Genomic DNA, 24,727 nt, shown 5'->3' with positions numbered 1-24,727 from the left:
CAACTCTTGTAAATGAAAATATTTAATTGAGGTGACTTACAGTCCAGAGGTTTAATCCATTACCACCATGGTGGCTTGGAGGCAGACATTGTGCTGGTTACATTTTTCAGCCAATAGGAAATCAACTGTGGCACTGGGAGGAGCTGAGAATTGGAAAACTACAGTGATATATTTCCTCCAACAACCTACTCCAGTGAAGCCACAACTCCTAATAGTACCACCCTCTTTGGGCATTATTTTCTTTCAAACCACCATAGACCACAAAGCTCAGTAATCTTTGGAAATATTAAATATAAATCATTGAAAATTATAGTATCAGTTGCTTGGTTTGGTTCATATTTTCATTGCAAGTAACTCTGCTGATTTCAGTTCTGTAGTCCAAAAAATTGATATTTTAATAGTCTTTTAGTTATTAAATAAAACATGTTTTATTGGACATATTCATTCTCCTAAAGATAGTGAAATAGATAACATGCACAACATAGTTTCTATTTAATTTACACCTATAATTTTCTATTATAAAGCCACACACCTAATAAACAAATTAATTGTATATGTCCTTAAAATTATAGACCAACGCCAAACTTTTCTCATTACGTTTTTCATCTCTGTGTTTCTCAGTGTTTATTAAGGGATTGAACATAGGAGCAATGATGGTATAAAACAGAGCAAATATTTTATTTTCAGGGAAAGTGGTAGGAGGTCTAAGATAGGAAAAGATTGCTGGCCCAAAGAGTAAAACTATAACAGTGACATGAGATGCACATGTAGCCAGTGCTTTGCATCTTCCTTCTGCTGAGTGAGTTCTTAAAGTGAGTAAAATAATGACATAAGAAACAAATAGAACCATAAAGGTCACTAAAGTGATGATACCTGAGTTGGCCAGAATAAGGACACCGATGATGTATGTGTCAGTACAAGCAACTTTAAGCAGAGAAAAATATCACAGAAGTAGTGGTCAATTTGATTGGGTCCACAAAAGGGCAATAAAAATAGCAATAGGAAACGGGGAAATGAGTGGGCTGCTCCACCCACCCAAGTTGCTAACATTAGAAGGTGGCATTTTGTCCTGTTCATTATGACCATGTAGTGAAGAGGCCTGCAGATGGCCACATAGCGGTAAAAAGGCCATGACTGTTAGAATTAAGACTTCAATCATGCCAAAGAAGTGCATTGCAAAGACTTGCAGCACGGACAAGGCTCAATTGCACATGTGCAGGCAAAGGGCGCTCAGTCCCACATGGCAATACCAAATATGGACTTGATTACCTCCAAGCTGCAGGACCACCTGTGCCACCTTGTAATGGCGATTTCTCTGGGTGGCTCCTAACAAAGAAATGTAAAGCATCCTTAGTTGTTAGGAAAATCAAATCAAAATGATCCTTACATGGCATCTTATATTTGTCAGAATGGCTAAGATAAAAAAGACAAGTGACAACTTTGCTGTGGTGAATGTGGAGCAAAGTGAATATTCCTCCGTTGATGGTGGAAGTGCAAGTTTATATAGCCACTTTGAAAATCAATATGGTGGTTTCTCAGAAAAGAAGAAAACAATCTACCACAAGAACAAGCTATACCACTCTTGGGCAGATAACCAAAAAGGTGGTCAATCATACCACAAGGACACTTGCTCAGCTATGTGTACATACGCTTTATTTGAAATCGTCTGAATGTGGAAATATAGATGTATCTCAATCAGGGGAAGGATAAGAAAAGACACTAAATTTATGTATTGGAGTCATAGTCAGCTGTTAAAAACAATTAAATCATTTAATTTGAAAGCAAATGGATGGACTTAGAAAAGACAATCATTCTGAATGAGATAACTCATATCTAGAAAGACAAAAATTGTATGTACTCACTTATTGCTATAGAAATTCTTACTGCCAGTAGCTTTAAAGTTACTGACCCATTGAGTGTGGCCTCTTACACTATTAAGGCTGATATAAAGCACACATCCAGCTGTGGGATTCAGTTGCTGTTCTCCCTTACATCAGAAAGTTGTGATTTGTGAGTCTGCCCCTAAATAAATAACTTTTTTTTTAATCTCAATTCTGAGCTAGTGTGGGACTTCATTTAAAGCATTCTTCTTCAACTGGCACCTCATGCTTATTTGGACTCCACGCCTACCTGGTGGACGGCCTGAGGACCTAACCGGTCCACAACCCAGAAGGTCTCCCAACCCTGCCTGCCTGGCTTGCTTTTACCTAAGCAGTTGTTTGTACAACCACTGTCACAGCAATGTTAACTGCATGAGGTGCCTTGAAAATTTCCCAAGCACATGTATGTCCCCCCACACCAACTGCCATGTTTCTTGTCGCTGGCATTTCTTGTGCAGTTTCCAGTTTCTGCTCACTGCCCATGAGTTCTGGGTTTCTTGTTTTGAGTATGTAATTGATTTAATTGCTTTTTATTTGTCAAGAAAAGCATATTTCTCAGTATTTAGTCAGTACCAAGTCAGGAAACTAATGCAGCTCAGGACCCTCTGTGTCGGGACCAGTTACATCATTGCAGTTTCAACTCTGCAATCAAAACATCTGCTGGACAATAAAGATAATTACACCTAAAACAATTTACTGGATCTCATAACAAGTAATTAATAAATCAATATGGCAGACTACATTAACATTGCAACTTTTAGTAACTTTTTGCTAATACTATGGATTGTATTTTGCAAGGCTTATATGTTTATGGTGATAATCCCTTTATTGGATATTGGGATTCAGTTTTTTTCTTCATGTTATATCCTTAAGAAAGAATGTGGCACTTTTAGAAATGATACAGTCTCGGCTGGGTAATAATGAACGGCTAGTATGCAGGATTAATACCATTGAAAATCAAAAGTTAGCTGAAAAATTAATACTATTGAAGAGGGTAACATTAATTTAACAGAAAAAATTGAATCCACTAGTGGGTGCTAAGTAGAAGTTTTACCCCTACTGACTAGCATTCATGGTATTCACGGTATTGAAGATATTCTGCATGGTATTGGAAAATAAAGAAAATCATCAATGTCACCTGTATGTTTATCTTGTGGGGGTTTAATTGTGGGAAGTAGAGATCTTTTTCTCTTATTTTTTGTTCTATTCTTTGCTTATTTTTATCTTATTTATTGTATTTTTAAGTTTAGATTCATTTTTGTTTTCTAGTGAGAGAAAGGGTGTGAATATGGGTGAGTAGCGAGGTGGGTAGGGTCTGGGAGGAGTTTAAAAATATCAGCAAGATTAAAATCATGTAAAAAACTGACACTGTCATAGGTCATGGCCCTATGGGAAAGTTTGCTTGTATCTTTCTGCTTAAAGAACATAGCAATAAAATGACTCCTAAACATATACTGCGATCCCCATAGGTCAAAGAATGGTTTTGCCCTCAACAGAGATGCTTCTTCTTGATGTGGATGGGAATAAACACAGAGATCCAACACTGCCTGATATACAGTCTGTGAGACTTTGGACCACTAAGAACTGAATATAATGTCATCATCAAACTCTTCCCCTGAGTGTTCAAAGAGTTACAAAGAAAAGGTAAAAGGATTCACTGATTCAGATATAGTAGATGACTCCAAGGAAGCAGTGTCCTCCAGATAAAAGAGAACTGATGTACACCATGAACTCATAGAGACTGTGGTAACATTCACAGAACTTGCTCAATTTAAGTCTGCCAGCACTGAGAGAGGGAAGGGGACAGATGGTGCCAACCCTAAGGAAGAATCTATTTGCAATTGATATCTATCAGCAAAGAAAAAAATATGTTTCCTTTAATAGAGTCTCCTTGTCTATCTCAACCATACTCCAATGCAGATTCTTATCCCATGAATAGTTGTCCTTTACATAAGAAATTTGCTAGTATTTTTGTGGATATTTTGCTCCATTTTTGCAAGGTTTTTATTATTGTTGCTTTGTTTGTTGATGGTGAAGGTTTTATCTTATCTTTTGCTTGTTTGTTTGGTGGTTGTTTTGTAGATTTTTATTTCATGCATATATTATAATGCATATTTTATTATATATATAGATACATTGGTTTTATGCTTTTGATTATTTTATATATAATATATGAGACAGAGAGAAGAGAAATGAAGAGAAAAGAAGAGAAGAGAAGAGAAGAGAAGAGAAGAGAAGAGAGAGAAAGTTGAATGAGAGAGATGGAGATATTTGGGAGAAATCGGGGGAGAGGAAAACATAATCAAAATAGGTTATGTAAAAAAATTTTCAATAAGAAAAGAAAGGAATAAAGCAAAGAGATTCAGAGGCTCAAATAAAACAAAAGAGTAAATTGATAATAATGTCTTCAAGTTCAATAATATTTTATACTCTGAGGTGCTTCATGCCAACTGAAGACTGAGAGTCTCTCAGTACTACTAAGTCTCAAGATCTGTGCTCTCTGCTCACACAAATTCGTAGAAAACTTTAATGCCTGCTTCATTCCAAATAAAGATGCAGCTCAAAAGCACAGAAATGAGAATAATGTTAGTTTTCTGCTAGGAAGAGTGTTTAAATAATAGGTAAACTCTATTTTCTATCATTTTTTGAGATTATAAGGTAATTCCATCATTTCTCCTTTATCTTTCCTTCATCCAAACCTCATATACTCTTTGATCTCTTTTGAATTCAGTGCCTCTATCCTTCATTAATTGTATTTGCATGTATATGTGCATATATATATAAACATACATATGTATTCCTAAATTCATAAATAATGTGCAACTTCAAATGGAAGTGACATCCACGTCTCAGTATAAGTATAAGTGACAATACATTTTAATTGGTTTCAAGATCTGGTCTTGATAACAAATTCTAAGAAGTGGTCATGTTAGTGGGAGTGAATACAGATCTCATGTCTGATGGGGGAGGTCTTTAACTCTGGTTAGGAAGGTGCATGTGATATAGGGCGAAATGGGGGAACAGAAATTTTTGCAGGATTTGACTCATTTCTTGAAGGCACCCATGCAATCAGAGGTTTAAATACATGCACCATCCTAGAGGAGTATGTGGTGTTGAACTTTTGTTTTTGGAGCTAGCCTGTCCTGATAGAGGGCTATAACCTGTAAGACTAGTCTGAAGGTTAGAGACTTTGATTTTGGCTGAAATCAGGGTGTATGAGGCTGACCTAAGACTGTGGCCAGTCTACAGTTTGTTTCTATTGGGTAAGGTCTAATTTGGTTAAACAGAACCTGACATGGCATATGGCAGGCAATAAGTAGCTCTTCTAAAGAACTTAACTGGAATCTCTAGTCTTGGTATTTGCAAAATTTTAGATTTATTTTGCCATTCACAGAGCTGGGGATGAGACAAGTTCAGGACTATGCTTCTGTATCCTCGAACACGGACAATATATTCTGCTATGTGGCTTGGTATAAGTGCCCACTCTTACTTAGCAGGCCACCTGATATAGACATTAGGAATGAAAACAGGCTAGGGTTCGAAGGGTTCCCGAAAGACTGAGTTCTGTGACAATTTTAATGAGATCAACCAGACTTTTTATAACTTTGTCAAAAACAGAATCTAATGACAATTGACAGGATCAATACAGCTGTTTTGCCAGGAAATAGTAAAGTTTGCAAACTAGAAAGGGTAATTATTAGACAATATTAATATCTAAGAACAATTGTCCTGTCAAATTTTAATATTTCTTGACTATTAAAGAAGAAACAACCTTTCTCAAGACCCAGATATACTACTTTTATGTATATACCCAAAAGGATGCTCAATTGTACCACATGGACAAGATGTTCATAACAGCATTGTTTGTCATAGCAAGAACATGGAAACAACCTAAATGCCCCTCAACCAAAGAATGGATAAGGAAAAATGTGGTACATTTACACAATGTAGTAATACACAGCAGGAAAAAAATGACATCTTGAAATTTGCAGGCAAATGGATGGATCTAGAAAACACTATATTGAGTGAGCTAATCCAGATCCAGAAAGACAAATATCATATGTACTCCCTCATAAGTAGCTTTTAGACATAAAGGAAAGAAAGCCAGACTGCAGTTCACATTCCAAAGAAACTAGACTCATCAATAACCAAGGAATAGTTGTACCCTTATTTTAAAACACGAAGAAAAATGCAGACTTACCAATAGTACTGAGGTTTCTGTAGGTGTCCAGCATCATGTCTTTGTAGAGACTCTTCTGGGAAGGATCCAGCAAATTCCATTCTTCCCAAGTGAAGTTGAAATGCACATCATCATAGGTCACAGCATTGTAAAATATCCCAGACATGTTTACAACAGAAAGTATGATACTGACAACATTGTAAATGTATATTCTTTAACAGGATAGTCATATAATTCTGGTGCTCCCCACACAAATTCTATGACATAGATATGATAATGTAATTACCAAGTCACTTTAGAGGTAAACTGGAGGGTCACCTCTGTCATTTCTGTACCCTTAAATGGGATATCATCTTGGAAGAGAAATATCTGTTAACAAACATCAAGAGAAAAGTAAACAGATCAATAGTACAGAATACATGTAAAAGAAATCGTATGGAAAAACTAACTATAGAAAAGAAAAATAAGATGGATAAACTGGTTATTTTGGCTTATGCCTTTAACTCCAGCACTCAGAAGGCAAAGGCAAGTATTACCTGCTTCTGTGTTGAATGCCAGCCTAGATTATGCAGTCAGGACCAAGACAGTTAGAAGTACATATTAAGACCCCGTCTCCCATGCAAAAATCAGTGAAACAAACAAAAGATAGAAAGAACTCACAGGTGTTTACTGAAGCTTCTACAAAGAGTTAAGAATATAAATGTTGACTATAGCTAATCAACACAGGGTAGGAGAAATGACTCGGTAGTGAAGAACTCTTGTTGGTCTTGCATAGAGGTGGCCTCAATTGTCAGTACTTATGTGGGGGATCAACAAGTATCCATTATTTCCAGTGTAGAGTTTCTGAGACCATCTTTTGATCACTATGAGGACAAGGTACCCATGTGATGCATAGCCAGACATAGAGGTAAAATACTCATGTTCATAAATATTCAAAACAAACAACAGGCAGGAAGAAGGTAATACACTTGTAACCCAATGACTCAAAAAGCTCAGCCAGTATTAATGGCATGAATACATACCATCTCGGAAAACAGAATGATACTTTCTACAAAATTATAAAATTCAAGATAAGGAGGGAAGCTGAGTACAACAGTATGTGCTTGACATGTACAAAAACCTACATTCCAGGTTCATCATCCAATGACATAAAAACAAAAATTCTAACAATTTGCCCTAACTTTAATCCCAAGACTTGGAAGCCAGAGTCAGGGGGAGCTCTGAGTTAGAGACCAGCCTAGTGTAAAGAGCTACTTTCAGGACAGCCAGGGCTACACAGACAAACCTAGTCTTCAAAACCAAACAAACAAACCAAGAAATTAAAACAACAAGTTACCAAGCAAAGTATCTTAGCACTAAACAGCAATTGCTTCTACTGTATCTTATGTGACTTAGAGAGAGAGTCAATAATGGTGGTGAAGGCATGCCAGCAAAAGCAGGAAGCTGGTTGAGTAGTTTTAACCACAATCCAGTAGACAGAAAAAAACAGGAAATGGGTCGGGGCTACAGAGACTCCTATCACACCCTCAATGATGAATTTTATCCAGAAAGGCTCCTCTTACTAAAGGTTTCACAAGTAATCAAAAGAAAGACACCTAGGAGAGATTCATGTTCAAATACATCATCCTGTCTGGTGGGTTTTACAATCAATCAGTTACATTCTGACCCAAATCACTATTGGCTCATTGTCATCCATGAAGAATATGCTTTCAGTTATTTCAGTGATCCTCATAGTCTGCAATGGTCTATACACTGTTCAAACGTCCAAAGTCTCTTCAGACAGCGATATCTTGTAATTTCAGAAAACAAGTTACATCTTTCCAACATACAATGGCACAGGATACCATTCATGTACCAAAAAACAGAAATGGAGACAGTGAGGGATGATTGGACCAAGCAAAGACTAAAGCACAGCAGGACAAACATCAAATCCTGTAGCTCTGTTTCAGATGCATGGGGCTTCAGGTTGAAAGGGCTTAGATGGCCCTATCCCTGCAACTTCTCATACATCTCTCTCTTTGTTTACTTCTACTCCCTATATGTAGCCAACTCTCCATGAAAGATGTCTCATAGCTTAGGTATCTGAAAATCTTGTGGTCTCAAAATGCAACCCAGGCTGTTGTGGAATATTATTATGAGATGTGCTATATTTGTTTACGCTGTGGAACATTTGCTTTACTGATGCAAAGATGTTTTCTATTCTTCTGTGTTGCATTTGTGAAGCCATGAAACTTTGTCTGTATTAGATATATTATTGGTCTAATAAATAGCTGAATGGCCAAAATCTTGATGTGAAATGATAGGCAGGGCTGGTAGGCAGAGAGAAGAAATGGGAGGAAAACTCTGGGAAAAAAGAAAAATAAGTAAGGGGAGTAGGAAAAGGAGAGGACACCATGGGCTTCCCATCCAGCTACACAGCAAACCATGGAATAAGAAGTAAAGACAATGCCTGGATGGCTAGGAACCAGAACCTTGATGACTTAGAGAATTAATGTAAAACCAAATACATCTGACCAAGAAAGAAAATCAATGAAATGATTCATAATTATAATCTCCTATACTCAGTGACTTGTACCTGGTCCAATTGTCATCAAGGTTTTCTTTTTGCAGCTGATGGAAGCATATGCAAAGATTCCTACCTAAACATTACTTGTACTCTAGAAATCCTGCGGAAGGAGAGGGTGAGAATGGTAGGATCCAGAGGGGTTTAGAAAACCCAGACAGCAAGGCCCACAAAGTCAACTAAACAGGGTTCACGGGGGCTCAGAGAAACTGAGGTAGCAATCATGGAGTGCTGATAACAAAAACTTTATCAGATGTGCAGCTGACGGTAATTGAAGTTCAGGTGTCAGTCCACCAAAGGATTATCTCTCTGATGGATATGTCTCATTCAAGCAAGGCTCAGAAGAATGCAGTTTCCAGAATGTATTTTACTTCTGCTCTCTCCCTGCATGCCGTTGCTACTATGTATATTGTATGGAATTCCCTCCCTCCCTGTGTGTTTATCTCATAAATATATTCCAAATATTGGGCACATGTATATCTTTGTTAAGGTTGGGAAGGCAATGTCTTCTTAAGTTGTACAATTTTTATGAATAGAAATAACACTTGGATAATTTTCAAAGCTATGTCTGTTGTTATATACAAGGAGTGTGAGTCATACCTGAAAGCTGTTTTATATCATAGCTTATGCTGAAAGAAGAAAATAGTTACAAACCCAAGCTCTAAGACAACTGTATTTTATTAGCTGATTTAATATTTCAAAGTAACTTTAAATAAAGAGCAGATGCTTGCTAACAAATTTTAAGATATACATTCCCAGAAATAGAAGTCTAGTTCACAAGGACATACTGAGCTATCTGTATAGGTCATAAATACAAAAAAAAGGCCAATTATTGCTAGCTGGCAAATGATTTAGTCCTTGCACCAATTCCTGACCTCAATTTATAAAAATATATCATGACTAGTCAAAGCTATAGAAAATAACTTGACTCTGTAATTCCTAATGAGGACTGCTGGTATTCTTAGGTAACCAGAAGTTACACAAAAGATAGGAAAATATATTTCAAAATTTAAAGATGTTCTTATTGTCACTGTGCTATTGGAGAATGCCCTATGGGCATAATGTTCTAATATTAAGAAAATTAAGGCAAACCTATGTCCCTACCAAAGCATTTATGACACAACTCTCTTTCTGTAAGCACTTCTAGAAAGCCAGCATTTCTGCTAATCACAAAATGTTAGGTAACATAATGACTGATTGTTGATGTGCAGCTACACTTCACAGCCAATTAAGAAGTTGAGCTTTGCTACTTGTATGTATCAGGATAGCTCTGCCTCTTATCAAAGGATGACCTTAAAATGTAGCTCCTACATCCAGCATGAAAAGAGACTATTGGGTTATATAGCTGTTGAGACCAAGAAGATGCAGGAGTCATCTAGAGAAAATAGACAGAAGCTTAGATGAGAACAGAGCAAATGAGAGAATAAAGAAATTACCATTAGAATGTGTGTGTTCCTTTCCTAAACACCCTTAGATAAACAAGTTCCCTAAAGCCCTGACTTTGCTGTGGCATTTTTTTTTACAATCCTGGAGCAACCATAATAGCTAGCCTTTTGGGCTGTATTAATGAAGTCTGCATAGCTCAGTGCCAGGTTCTCAGCATACAAGCCATGGTTGTTTAGCTTAGGGTGTTTGTGAGACTCCTAACTTTAGAAGTCATGGTGTTTCTGACTCTTTTGCTTCTCTTGGAACCCCTTTCCTGCTATTGGGTCACTTTGTCCAGCCTTGATATGAAGGTTTCTGCCTAGTCTTATTGCACTGTTTGTTTGGTTGATATTCTTCCTCTTTTCTGAAGGGAAACAAATTAGTGAATTTGGGGAAATAAAGAATGGAGTAGTGGGCCTAGAAAGAGTATATGAAGAAAACGTTGTAGTCAGGATGTATTGCATGAAAGAAAAACAAATACAAAGAAAAAAGAAAAAAAATGAAAACGCACTTAGTCTAAGTTTAATGATCCTCATAATCTGTAACAACCCAAATAGTGCCAATGTCCAAAGTCTCTTCTGACACTAAGGGCAATCTCATTACTCTCACAGCTTGTAAAATCAAAAAAAAAAACAAATTAAATATTTCCAATTTATGATGGCACAGAATATACTCCCATTCAGAAAAAGGGAATATGGCTGTGTTCAACCTGCAGTTCAGGCAGACATCTCCTGTGCATATGCATGTCACACCAATCAGAAGAACAGGTATGGAGGCCACCAGCCCATGAAACTTCCACACTCCCTAATTCCCATAGATACAATCCCCACCAGTCCTACAACTACCACTTCTAAAGCCATGTCCCCACCTCCAAAGCGGATGGATATCCTCTGCTTAAGTGCAGGCCACAATGGCCAGAAGAACGGGTAGGCAAACTGAGATAGAGAATCCCTGCTGGATTAGAACCATGCTAACCATCAGAAATCCACATAGGCTGCTCACCTGGGGACCTCCTCTGTTCTTTCATTAATCTCCCAATACTAGCCCTAATTCCACATCCCTCTTCATCTACGTGTTATGGCTTCCAACATGTGTGGAGATCGTTTGCTAAAACAAAGGACACACTCTCTGCCAGAAGTATATGTAGGCTATAAGCCCACATACCTGCCCCAGTCTCTCAGTGTCCCCTCAACACTATCCCCAGGCTCCCTCTTCAAACCATTTTCTTGCAGTCACAAAGTGGCAGATATTCCCTTCTGGGACAATGGCCACCACTTCTTCTTACAGAAGAAGACTGTAAGATTTTCAGTCCCAACTTTGGTGAGAACCCCTGTTCAACAATAGGTCACACAGACCAGAACACCAAAGAGCAAATAGAAACCAAGGAAATAAAAACCCATCCAATAAAGACAACCTGGGAAATCAGCACCTAGAACCACAATCACCTTAAACCCAGATACCTAGACACCAGCATAAGAACACAATGAAAAATAGCCAGAGCAATATGTCTCTACTAGAATCCAGCTATTCTTCTACAGTATGCCCTGAGTATTACAACAGAGGTGAAGAACAAGTATGTTAAGACCAACTTTATAAAGATGAGATATGTCCTTAAAGAGGAAATGAGTGAATCTCTTATTAAAGAATCAGAGAAAATTAATAACTTCCTCAAAGAAAGTCAACAAACAAACAAACAAACAAAGGGATAGTTGATGAAAATGAATGAACCTGTTCAAGACCTGAAAATGGAAAAATATAAGCAAACTGAAGGAATTCTTGAAATGAAAATCTAGGTAATCTTATAGTAACTACAGAGACAAGCTTCACCAAACGAATACAAGACATGGAACACAGAATTTCAGGTTTTGAAGTTATGATAGAAGAAATGGATATATTGATTAAAAAGTATTAAATACAAAAATCTGCTGAAACATAACATCCAGGAAATATGATGTAAGACCAAACCTAAGAATAATAAGAATAGAAGAATCTCAAAGTCCCAGAAAACATTTTCAAAAAATTTATAGTCAAAAATTTTCCTAATTTGAAGAATACAGGAGAATACAGCCCACAGAATCAACTAAGCAGGGCTCGTAGGGGCACACAGAGACTGAAACAGCAATCACAGAACCTACAGGGGTCTGCACCAGATTCTTTGTATATATGTTATCATTGTGTAGCTTGGTTTTGTGTGACTCTGAATAGTGAGAATGGGGGGAGGGGTGTCTCTGACTCTTTCACTTCTTCTTGGAACCCTTTTCCTCCTACTAGGTTGCCTTAACTAGCCGTGAGAGGGTTTGTTCCTAGTCTTATTGTAAGTTGTTATGCAGGACTTTGTTGATATCCCTGGGATATCTGCTCTACTCTGACAGGAAATGGAGGCAGAGTTGATATGGTGGAGAGAGAAACAGTGGAGAGGGCCGGGAGAAGTGAAGTGAGGGAAAACTGTACTTGGGATGTATTGTATGAGACAAGAATAAATTTGTTTTTTTTTTTTTTTAAAGGAAAGGATTTTTAACACAGTGAGGGAAGATTGGACCAGGAAAGACTAAAATTCCACAGGGCAAATAACATAACCTGTAGCTGTCTCAGACAGGTGGGGCTTCATTCTCAAAGGACTTAGATAACTCTATCCCTGAAAGTTTTCACACTTGTGCCTCCTTTGCTACTTCCACTCCCTGTTTGCAGTTCTCCATGGCAGATGTCTCATAGCTTAAATATCTCAACATCCTATCATCTCAAAATACAACACTGACTTCATCTTCACAGTTTCATGCAATGAACTCTCACAGTCTCCTTGCTGTGACTCCGCATGAAACAGTGCTGAACTGAAACAAGAGAAGAAGAATTTATGAAATATAATTTTTGCATCTTTCTTGTTTCCAGAACTAGTACAACATGGACGATTCCCCCAAACCTGCCTTCTAAGTTGTAAAGGACACTACTAAGCTTGGACCAGAGTTACTGCAGGTTCTGTATGAAGTTGCTTTTTTGCATTAGGAAGCAGTTTCCTATTTCTTCCACAAACTGAATGCTTACATGACGGGAGTCTTACCTTATGTTACCTTCTTAGACTTTAAATGCCAAGAAGGGCCTTTTCTTTAATTATGTAAAACTTTCTAAAACTTTCTGCCTCTGTTTCACCACAGTACTGCCATTTGAAACCACCTAGTGCTGTTTTTTCTGTATGAAACTGACTTTTCATTTCTTTCTGCACCACTTGTTTCTTTTTCATTGTAGACCCAAATGAGTCTACACCCAACAAAATCAATACTTTGTTGAAGAAATCAGCCAATTAATTTTTAATTCTACCTTATTCAATTTCTCAGTAATGGAGAAAATAGGAATGATTTGGGGGCAAAATATTATACAAATAACTGCTAGCTAAATTATCATGGAGTCTATTTCCCATTTAAATCCTATGACCACAAGCACGGTACTCCCATATTCCTAGTCCTACAAAAATAGCTGATTAAGCTTCTGTGTGAATCTTTCTATGATTTTTGTCATCTGAAGTCCTAATATCTTCCACATTCCTCCAAAAGACAATATTCCCACATTCCACCTGGCAACAAAATCTGTTTTGGCATACTACATTTTGGTCTAACTTGCTTGTTTCTTGCTGTGATTCAGTTCTCTAACCAAAAGCATCTCAGGTAATGAACACGCTTATTTTTCTGATACTGAGAGAATACAATCCCTAATTGGGGAGCGTAGAATAGAAACTCAAGCTACAAAGTAAAGACAAAAACCACAGAGAAACTTTATTTACTGACTTCCTCTCTTGTTTGGTCACTGTCCTATCCTAACTTAAATCTCTCACCTAGCTCAGGAGCACTTCTTAGGAAGATAAAACATCAGTGGAAAAGCTTTCCCATACCAGTCATCAATCAACACAGTTTCTCACAAATATAGTAACTAGCAATTCCGATTTGGGCAAAGCCTCAGTTGATGTCCACTTGGATGACTCTAGGCTACATCTTGTTGACAGCTAAAGCTAATTCAGACAGAGACACTGTAGCCACAGGGCGATTGGTAATGAAAAATCCCCAGACTATCTTGATACAAAATATACAGCTTTAATAAACAGAAGTAAGACTTACAACAACTTACACCAGAATCCAAATGATCTGTCTGGACGCAGGAGCCAGGCGAAAAAGAGAACTAGCGGAGCGCACTTGCTAGGTTTATAGGCAGGCTTTTGCCTGAGGGTGGCACACCCCCAAAACAGAATATGATTGGCTGAACTCCCCTATCAAGACACTAATATAAGAGAAGGTTTTCAACACATAAAACCAAGGTAGTAACTTTATCAACCACTTAAGTAGCCAAAACCCAAACATGAAAATAGTAACAACTGGAAAACTCAGGCATGCCAAGAACTTCCCAAACCAACAAAAATGTAAAGGAACTCATAATATAATATAGTAAATTTTCTGAAAAAAAATGGGTGAACACCTATCATTTTCCAGAGAAACAACAAAAAATTAGATAATTAATAACATCAGCTACATAGATGGCACCACTGACCAAACAAGTCAAAAAGACATATTACACACACACACACACACACAAACACACACACACACACACACACACACACACACACACACACACACACCATGGTCCCTTAACAAGATTTTCTTTTATGTTTTATTGCTTTTTTAATGGAGGTATGTATTTTCCCCACTCCTCTTCCTTTCTCCCCTGCCTATAGACATGTAGAAGAATGCAAATAGGACCATATCTATCACCATGCACAAAACTCAAGTATAAATGGATCAAAGACCTCAACATAAAGCCAACCACACTGAACCTCACTGAAGAGAAAGTGGGAAGTTCTCTTGGATACCTTGGCACAGGAGACCACTTCCTAAATATAACTCTAGTAGCACAGACACAGAGAACAACAATTAATAATTGGAACCTCCTGAAACTGAGACGCTTCTGTAAAGGAAAGGACATTGTCAATATGACAAGAATGACAATATTCTAACCAAAATTAAACCACAAGAAATCCCTGATCAGCACTCATCAGGCGCACTCCAGTTCTATGCTCCTCTGATAATAGGAAATGGATTGGGCAAGGAGAGCTGCTCCACCAACATTGGAGAGATTTACTTGAAGCTTTCTGATGTTTAAACTTTATAGACTTTATAATGCCTTTGATTTCTAAAAGGATATCATTCTCTTATAATAAAGAAAATGATACATTAGGATCATTTAGGCACCATTTTGTTTCCTATGACCGATGATTGCCTGTAAATCTGCATCAGAGTGAGGGAATAAAACTTTTCCAAACCAAATGCAAGATAACAAATTTTTAAAGAAACAGTGTATAATTTGTATTATACACTGAAAGTTTTGCTCTAATTGTTTTGAGAGTCACAAAGCTTTTGAAACCAAGGTTATTCCCACATTTTGTATATGTTTGTGGGATACAGAAGGTCTTCCTTGAGCATACAGGAGGCACACAAGAAAAGAGAGTGTCAGATCCCTTGAATCTGGAGTAGCAGGTGGTTATGAGCCTCCCAACTTGGATACTGGAATAAACTCAGGTAATCTCCAAGAAGATTACATGCTGTGCCACTTGCCCAGCCCAATAGTACTTTTTATCTAATAAAATAAGTCTTTTACAGATTAACACCAAAATCTAAATAAACAAAGAGGTGTAGAAATAACCAGGCAAACTAAAGGATAAAACAATTACATTTTTATTTATTATAAGGGGAAAAAACTCACAAAACAGGAAACAAGAAGACCAAGTTCCACTGTGTCCCATGGGAATCACCCAGAGAGAGAGCATCTGGGGAGTGCACACATTTTTCCTCAATCCTGGGAAGTAGCACCTTAACTTATATCCACATCTTAAAGATAATTGGCTAACAATGTTTTACCCATCAAAGAGGTAAATGAATGAACCATGGAAACATGATTCATCAATATTAAGATGCTGCGCTTGCTAAATTTGCAACATGAAATGTATACAATCCAAAAAAAATTCTCAAAAATTTATGAAGATTCCTGATTCTAATGTGACACGTAACATGACTCAGAATGCCAAATAGGATTATGAAAAAATATTGACACCATATGACTTCTATATTTACTACTTAGCTATAAAAATCAAGAATAAGTATAAATTTGTGAAATAATAAATGAGATAGAAAGAGCCAAGACCATAATCGAAAAAATATAGTCAACTTTTAATCAAAAAACCAAAGGAAACGCATCCAGGAAAAGTGTGATCTTGACCAACATTGCCCAACCACCTATAATTATAAGTGTGTAGAAATTAACACAGACTTTACAACTCCCACAAAATTAACACAAATTGACCCTTGAAGTGTCATCCTCCAACTACTGATATTTTTTTTCAAACAGAGAGGGCACAAGCTCTAGAGTTCCCTTAGCAAATGGAAGTAATCTCATTCTATGGCTCTGCAAACTCTAATGTCCCCTTGCGGTTTCAGGCACACCCAGCCAACTGATGTCCAATCACAAAACAGTGTAGAATAATGTAATGCCTATGCCCTGTGATATGGATTATGGCACACAATGTGGAATCTGCCCTATCCACCTGCCCAGCAACATGCAAACCTGAAATATCTCTACAGCTCAGAAACTTCTTTTCTCCCCTGGAACTGAACTTCCCTGAATCAAGTTAAGACTGGTATTAGAAATTTTAAAGCATTCTAATCACATATTACTGAAGGATAATTCCCAACACTTCTTTCTATCAGTTTCTAAATTATTTGTAATACTTGTAAGACAATTCTGAAAGTGGAGTGCAATGTTCAGAACTCCAAGAAACCAGACCTTCAGTTTTCCAATCTATGTTCCTGCCTCCCACTAAAGCAATGCTTGTGTATACACACTGGACACATACAGCCTTCCATAGCCAGTGAAGCAGTCTTCCCCTCCCTACAGAGTCAACACTCAGGAAGTCTCAGTGAAGAAGGGCTACTGCCCAAGTCATCACATGGATCAATGGAACCACAGTCTGGCTCATGATCTATCCAAGTCACAGAAGCTCTGACAGCTCCGCAGAACTGCTCCTCTTGGTCTGGGTGTCAGAGGTCCCCACACTCACTCTATCATGGCTTGTGGTCTCCCTTACAGTAGAACCAGAGGAGAATCCTGGAAAAAACCTGAAACCTACCTCCCACTGGTATTCCTAATTGCTAAGCCTTCCCAGGCTCCCATGCTAGTTAAGGCCACCCAGCTGGGACTCAGAACAACAGCAGCTCCCCTAGTGGGCAATCACAGATCAAATGACACAGAAAGCAGAGTTTTCCCAGCTCTGCCCTTCCAACATAAGGGCAGACAGGACCTTAATGGGTCTTCTAGAGCACTTTCTGTTCCTCTTCCAAAGCAATGCACACTGACTGTGTAGTATCTGAAATCTTTGCTTCACAGCTGGAAAGTCCTGCAGCCAAACACAGGTCTCATTCAAATAGTAACTGTTATTACTGTGTAACTATTATTAAAGAAAAACAGGACATGGATTAGAAGACAAAGGCCATCCAATGGTATTGCTCATAGACAGGAAAGAGATTGTGGGCATGATGCAATCATAATCTCAAAGAATTATTTTTGAAAAGTTAAAACAGAATTTATGGTCATGTTTCCCAGAGACTAGCAATTTGTATCAGAGCAAACCAAGGATTATTCACATCTTTTTATCTGAGGCTATTCATCTTAAACAGGAAAATAATAGTCCTGTTAAGCAGGGCCACAGAATTTTCCCAGATCTTCTATATAGGTTGAACTAATGTAACTAATTTGGCTTCATGATAAGATCAGTCCATTATCCAGAATGTGGAATCTCTACTCTGTGAACCCCAAGAAATGGCCAATCAGGACAATTATAGAACATATCAAAATGATTACATGACTCCACATTGCTAATCTTAGCTACTGTTGAAGCAGGAAAGTTCAAACGGAGACTACTCATTCACAATCATACAGAAAGTATATTAATTACACCACTGTTTGACCAATAGCTCAAGTACATTCTTAGCTAACGCTACATCTTAAATAAATCCATTTCTATCAATGTGTATCAGCACAAGGCTGTGGTCTACTGGTAAGGATCTGGGGGGCGACCTTCTCCTTTCCTTTATCAGATACACAGCTTCTCCTTGACTCTACCTACTCTATATGTGTCTGTTGGGATTTCCTGCCTGACTTTACTCTGCTAAGCCTTTGGCCAAAACAGCTTTATTCATTAACTAATAAAATCAACACATATACAGAGGCTCTCACCTCCTTCTTGCCCCTCCCTTTCTGTACTGTCACTACCCCAGTTTCACAGTCAGTGAACTCAGTTCTTGCATGGGTCTTCTTCATTAGAATGTCCTCTGAAAAAAGCCAGAGAGACTGCTTGATACTCATTAACTTGTCCATTTTTTCCTTTGCACTGAGCTGTTAACGTCCAAACTAGAAGGAGTTTCAGGACTGTCTTCCCAGAACTGGAAACTTGAGTCATGATTAGATGTTCAAAGCAATTCTCAATTATATGGCATGGGGCAAGACTAAGCTACAGCAGACATTGCCCTAAACAGAAATAAATAATAAATAGCACTTGAGAGAAAAGGAATTAAACATTAATGACCTAGAAACATTAGAGAATAGAAACAAATACAGATGAAAGTGGTAATGTACTTAAAGAAAATGTTAAAACATAATACCAATAACTGACATTTAAAAATGGTAAAAATAATGTTACTTTTAAGATAAGAAAGCTTAGCAATATTGACTTTGAAAAAGAGCAAGACCTTCTCTAGAGGATGTAATGTAGCTTTAATAATAAGAGACTGATTGATTTTGACCATATGCCCATGTTGGCTGCTGGGATCTGTAACTGGACACACAGTTACAGTCAAAGGCCTTTTCTCAAAACTCTGAGTTTACATAACTGTGTCAAGCAGGAATGAGCATATCTGCATAGGAGTGTTGCCTAATGGAAAATTCAGTATTCTTTGGTGCAAGACAACCTTCCCAAATTACACTAAGTCAGTCTGGTCAGTCTTCATTCACTAAGACCCGAATTATTAAATTTTGGGAAATAATAAAATCACTGCCGCAACCACAATCAGGCCCCTTTTTATAATGGTGACTCCAGCAGCTGACTGCCTACCCTGTTTCCTCTGCAGTGTACACAATAAACTATTCCATCTATTTTGTTATGAATGTAGAAATTATGCTCCACATGCAAATCCCTTTTTTTGTACTGAAATATTCAACTGCCTAACACAAAAAGTTAATTTTGAAACACTAAGGTGGTACAATTATTTAATTTAAGCTTTTGGAGGTGTAATGTAGAAGACAGCAAGGTCTTTGCCCTGCAGAGCAACAGAATGGAATCAAAGTCCCCTGAGTTAACCTATGAGAGCTTGTCTTAGAAATAATTTTTCTAAAAGTCTGGAAGTGCAGTTTTTCTAGAATTAACATACTTTGTCAGGGAGAAATCACTTCATATACTTTAGAGACTAATAAGGAAATTATCTTTAATGATAGTGCATATTCATCTCTGGCTAATGCTCAAAGGGGAGCCACCCTAGAACAGAGTTTGCATTCCATCTATACTGTCATCCTTGTGTTTTTTAGATTCAGTACCCAGGTTACACTCTGAACAATTTAAATAGGAATTGAAGACTGCAAGTCTAACACTTAGGCAGATGGGAGACTGACAGAGCAAAGAAATTACCAAAATTATTTCTTAAGTACACCAATAACCTGAAACAGCAGGACCTTCTTCAGTGACAGGATCCTGAGGTGGAGGAGCCAAGGGATGAGAGAGATAGGAAACGCATAATGTAGAAAAGATAAAAGCTGGGCTGGCTAGCCTGAGCTAGTGGGAGCTCACTAACTCTGGACTCATAGTGGGAGAACCTGCAGAGGCCCAAACTAGGCCCTCTAAATGTGGGTGACAATTGTATGGCTGGGGCAGTCTGAGGGCTCACAAGTAGTGGGACCAGCATTTCTAGTGTTTGAACAGTGAAAAATGGAAGGAAATGGGAAATTCTTTCAAGTAAGCAGAAAGTATCATACAATGGGACAAACACAAGAGGAGGCCAATCAAACAATGCTACATAAGGGAACATAGAGTTTCTCAAGAACATTCCTGACTAAGCCCACAAAAACATTGGGACTGATAAACATAGCCCCATGTGGTAGGAAGAATAGGGTTCTCAGAATCTGAAACAAACCCTGCACAAAGGCCTTGGACCCAGACCACTGTTATACTGCAAACATATTCCTGGTTGTAGAGAAAGAGCTCCTTTTTATTCTTAAAACATCAGTCCCTTGGGATAGCTCCCAAGGTCTAGGTGTCTGACAATTTCTGGTTCTACCAAGCACATTCTTTCTCCCTGTGTGAGAGCATAAAGGGAAATTCTTATTGATGAGGCCAGCCCTCAACATGACAGTGTTTTCCTTGTCAAATAGTTGTCCCCTTGTCCATCTACTAGTACTATGCTTTTCTCAAGAAGAAAACAGAACCTTTATGACATACCAGGTCTGAATGTTGGCTGTGACCCTGTAATGCCCCCTTGAGCAGCTTGTCAGAGGCCTGTTTTTGATATGTGGACAAGCCTACTGCCTGGTTGTAAATCAGGAGTGTCTCCTTCGTAATGGTTTGGAGCAATGATGTCTAGAAAATCCTGGTGAACAAATGTGTATCCTAGCATCCTAATCTCTAACAGTCCTCAATAGCATATACTTATCTTTGGGGTATTTTAGAGGCATTCATGTCTTAGTTAAATTCTACTTTCTGTCACTATTTCCTAAGCATTGGGAAGTCCTTTATATCACCAGTTTGTTCTTCTACATCACAGGAAGTAGAATGCTACCTAAAGTAAGAGATACTATTTTCAACTTTCACAAAATTAAATACAAATGGATCTTTCACCTAAATATTAAATGTGAAGTGCAGAACTTCTATAAGATACTAGAGAAAATAGGCCTCTCTGAGTTTGGAGACCTGCTCACATGGATGTAAAAAAAGCACGTTAAACTGAACAACAAAGATGTTTCAACCCATAGCTCTCTGCTTCCAATGCTGTGTGCAAAGGCAGTGAATGGAGCAAAGTTAGTCAGAGCAGGTACCTGGGAGTCCAGGCAGTTTCCAAGACCACATGGGCCACAAAGGACTTCTGATTGCTAGGTTACCCCAGAATCCCTAATGGGCTACTGGCACCCAGCTGGGCTTCAGAATATTAACAGTTCCTTTACTGGGTGACCAGAGATTAAATGATTTAGACAGTACAGTCCTTCCAGCTCTGTCCTTCTAGCCTAGTAGACAGGGCCCTAGTCTAGAAAGTTTGTATTTTAACAGACATTCTTCCACTCTCCTAGAGCACATCCTGTTCCTCATCCAAAACACAGTTATTTGTGTGCAAAATCCATTACACACTCAATCCCCAGTGTAGTGAAACCTTTGCTGGGAAGTCCCACAGACAAACAAAAGTTACATTTACACAGTAACTGTGGTTAAAGAAAGACAGGCCATGAATTAGAAAAAAAAATGAGGGATCATGGTAGAGCTTGGAGGCAGGAAAGAGAATGTGGACATGATGTAGATATAATCTCAAAAATTATTTTGAAAAGCTGAAACAAGCTTTATGGCCATGTCGTCCAGAGACTAGAGCTCTTTCACACCTTTTCTCTAAGGATGAATATCTTAAACCAGAAAAATAACAGTACTGTTAGACAGGGCCATAACATTTTACTCGGATCTTCAATTTCGGTTGAAATACTTTAATTATAGGAGGTTGGTTTCATGATAAGGTCAATACTTTACCCAGATTTTTGATTACCCTGGCCTGTAGACCATACAAAATGACCCATCAGGACATTAATGGAACATCTAAAATTAACTGCCTAATTCTGCATTGCTAATTTCATCTACTGTTGAGGCAGGAACGCTCTCATCCTCTGACCTGCCTCTCACTTTCTTCACTATGACTCATAGTTGGTCAATGAACTCAATTTTTACACAGGTCTCTCTTCATTTTTAAGTTCCCAATAAAAGTCAAAGTGATTTGAGGACACCCATTAACTGGTCCATTTTTCCTACTTACTGAGGCAGGATTAGGGTTTCAAAGCAATTCTCAGTTACATAGCATGAGGCAAGCCTAAGCTATAGGAGACATTGCTCAACACAGAAAGCAATAATCAACATCATTTGAGAGAAAAGGAATAAGACTATTAATTACCTAGAACACTAGAAAACAGGACAAATGGAGATAAGAGCATAATGCACTTAAAGAAAATATTTAAAAATGATACCCATAAGTGATTTTAAAATGATAAAAATAATGTATTTTAAAAACCAAAAACTTAGATATATTGATGTTGAAAAAGAATAGGTTCTTCCCTAGTAGAGGGAATGTCATTAATAAGATTGATATTGCCCATATGTATATGTTGGCTGCTGATGTCTGTAACCTGACACAGAGTTATAGTCAATGGCTGGTTTCTCAAACCTTTGAGCTGACACAACTGTGCCAAGCAGGATTGAACTTACATATTCAGAGCTGCCTAATTAGAAATTCACTATTCATTGGCTCAAGATAACTCTAACAAATTGCACACCCACACAATCTGGTCTGTTTTCATTTACATGACATAAATTAAAACATGCTGGGAAATTACAAAATCACCACTTCCCACACCGTACCACAATCAGGTCCTACTTCATAAAGGTGACTCCGGCAGCTGATTTCCTAGCCTGTTTTCCCTACAGAGAACATAATAAACTATTTCTCCTATTTTGGTCTGATGACAGAAGCAATGTTACACACGTGATTCCTTTTCTTGTGACGGCATTAGATAGTCCCCTACATGACTCAAATGGATAATTTTAAAACTCTGAGGTGTCACAGTCATTTAACTTAAGAATTTTGAAGCTGTAATATAGAGGACAACAAGGTCATTGCCCTAGAGAGCAACAGACTGAAATCAAACCAACCTGAGTCAACATAGGAAAGCTTGTCGCAGAAACATTTTTTTTCTAATGGGATGGAAATGCAGCTATTCTAAAATTAATTAATATTAACATGTGTGAAATCACTTCACATACTTAACAAAGAAAAAATCTACTCTCTCTAATGATGATATGCATCCATCTCTAACTGATGCTCAAATCAGTTAGATAGATTTTTCATCCCACATATGCCATTATCCTTAAGTGTCTTTTAGGTTCACACTCCAGGTTACCATTTGAACAATTTAAGTAGAGACAGGCAACTTGCCAGTCTAGGAACTTAGGCAGATGGGAGAGTTGTACAGCAAAGATATTCTCAGAGACCTGGAACAGCAGGTCATTCTTCAGTGGCAGGGGGTTAAAGTGAAGGTCACAGGGTATGAGCAAGAAAAGACAAGTAGAAAGTAGAAAGATAAAAGCTGGACTGGGGAGGTCTAGTACAAGCTATGTCCCATGCCAAGTTAGCTTCTCAAGAAAAAATAGCAACTTTACTAGTTCCAGTAGGGAAATGGAAGGAAATGGGAGGCTTCTCTGAAGTCAGTAGTGGGACAAATTCATGTGGAAGCTAATCAAGCAATGCTACACAAGGGGGGCAGAGTATTTCAAAACATTAATTACTAAGCCTACAGTAGCCTTGGGACTGATAACTATAGCTCCATCTGGTGGAAAGAGTTGGATTCTCAGGATCTGAAGCAACCTGTCCACAAAGGCCCTGGTCCCAAACATATTCCAGGTTTCAAAGGAGCTCTGATGTATTATCAATACCCCAGGCCATAGGAAAAGTTTTCAAGGCCTAGGACTCAGGCTGTTCCACCACCCAGACCGAGGGCCTAAATGAAAACCTTGCTTGATCAGGTCACTCCTTAACACGACAGTATTCTACTTTTCAAATACTTGTACCTGCTGTCTTACTGTGGATCTGTTAGAACTATGATTTTCTCAAGAAGAAAACTGCAACTTTATGGCATACCAGGCCTTAAGGTTGGTTGTGACCCTGTAATGCTTCCTTGAGCAGCTTAGAGGCCTGTTCTTTGATATATGGGGATGGGTCTAGAAGCTGGTTGTAAAACAGGGGTGGGGGGCTTCTTTGTAATGATTTGGTGTCAAATGTCTTGAAAATCCTGGTGAACAAATGTGTATTCTAGCATCTCTAATAGGCTTAGTCAGCATATGGTTTTGGGTCCTTCCCCAGCTAAATTCTATTTTGTGAGACTCGGAGTAGTAGAGTGCTACACAACACATTAGATGCCTTTTACAACCTTCACAAAATTAATCAAATGGATCTTACAGGTAGAGATTAAATGCAAAGTGCTGAAGGTCTAGAAGATATTGGGGAATCTAGGCCTCTCCGAGTTTGGCAACCTGTTTTTCATGGAAGCACAAAAGCACACAGGAGTTGAATAGAAAGATGTTTCTACATACAGCTCCCTATTCCTAATGCTCTGAGCAAATTCAGTCCACGGAGCTGTTATTCAAAGGCCTGCATCTTGGTCCAAGGACTTGCAAGGGCTGCAAGAGACCTCACAGGGCAGGGAATCTGGCTGCAGGTTCCCACCCAGATCTGGGGAGGACCCACCATATTGGCTCCGGAACCTATTCATCTGCTCTGCCCCATTTGGGATCAGCAGCCCCGCTCTCACCATGTCGTGGTTTTCTAGCTTTCCCAAACACTCCGCGCAGCTCCCTGC

The 24,727-nt window shown here is 38.3% G+C and overlaps 1 pseudogene; it reads right to left on the bottom strand.

The window, feature by feature from the left end:
• Nucleotides 1-544: 544 nt before the first annotated feature.
• The window catches only part of LOC148122844 (olfactory receptor 5L1-like), a 52,521-nt pseudogene continuing 28,338 nt past the window's right edge, over nucleotides 545-24,727 (bottom strand).

Source organism: Myodes glareolus, chromosome 2 (assembly GCF_982192425.1).
Source record: "Myodes glareolus chromosome 2, mMyoGla1.1, whole genome shotgun sequence".
NCBI lineage: Eukaryota > Metazoa > Chordata > Mammalia > Rodentia > Cricetidae > Myodes > Myodes glareolus.
Note: the sequence above shows the minus strand (reverse complement) of the source record. Positions and strands in the feature narration are given on the sequence as shown.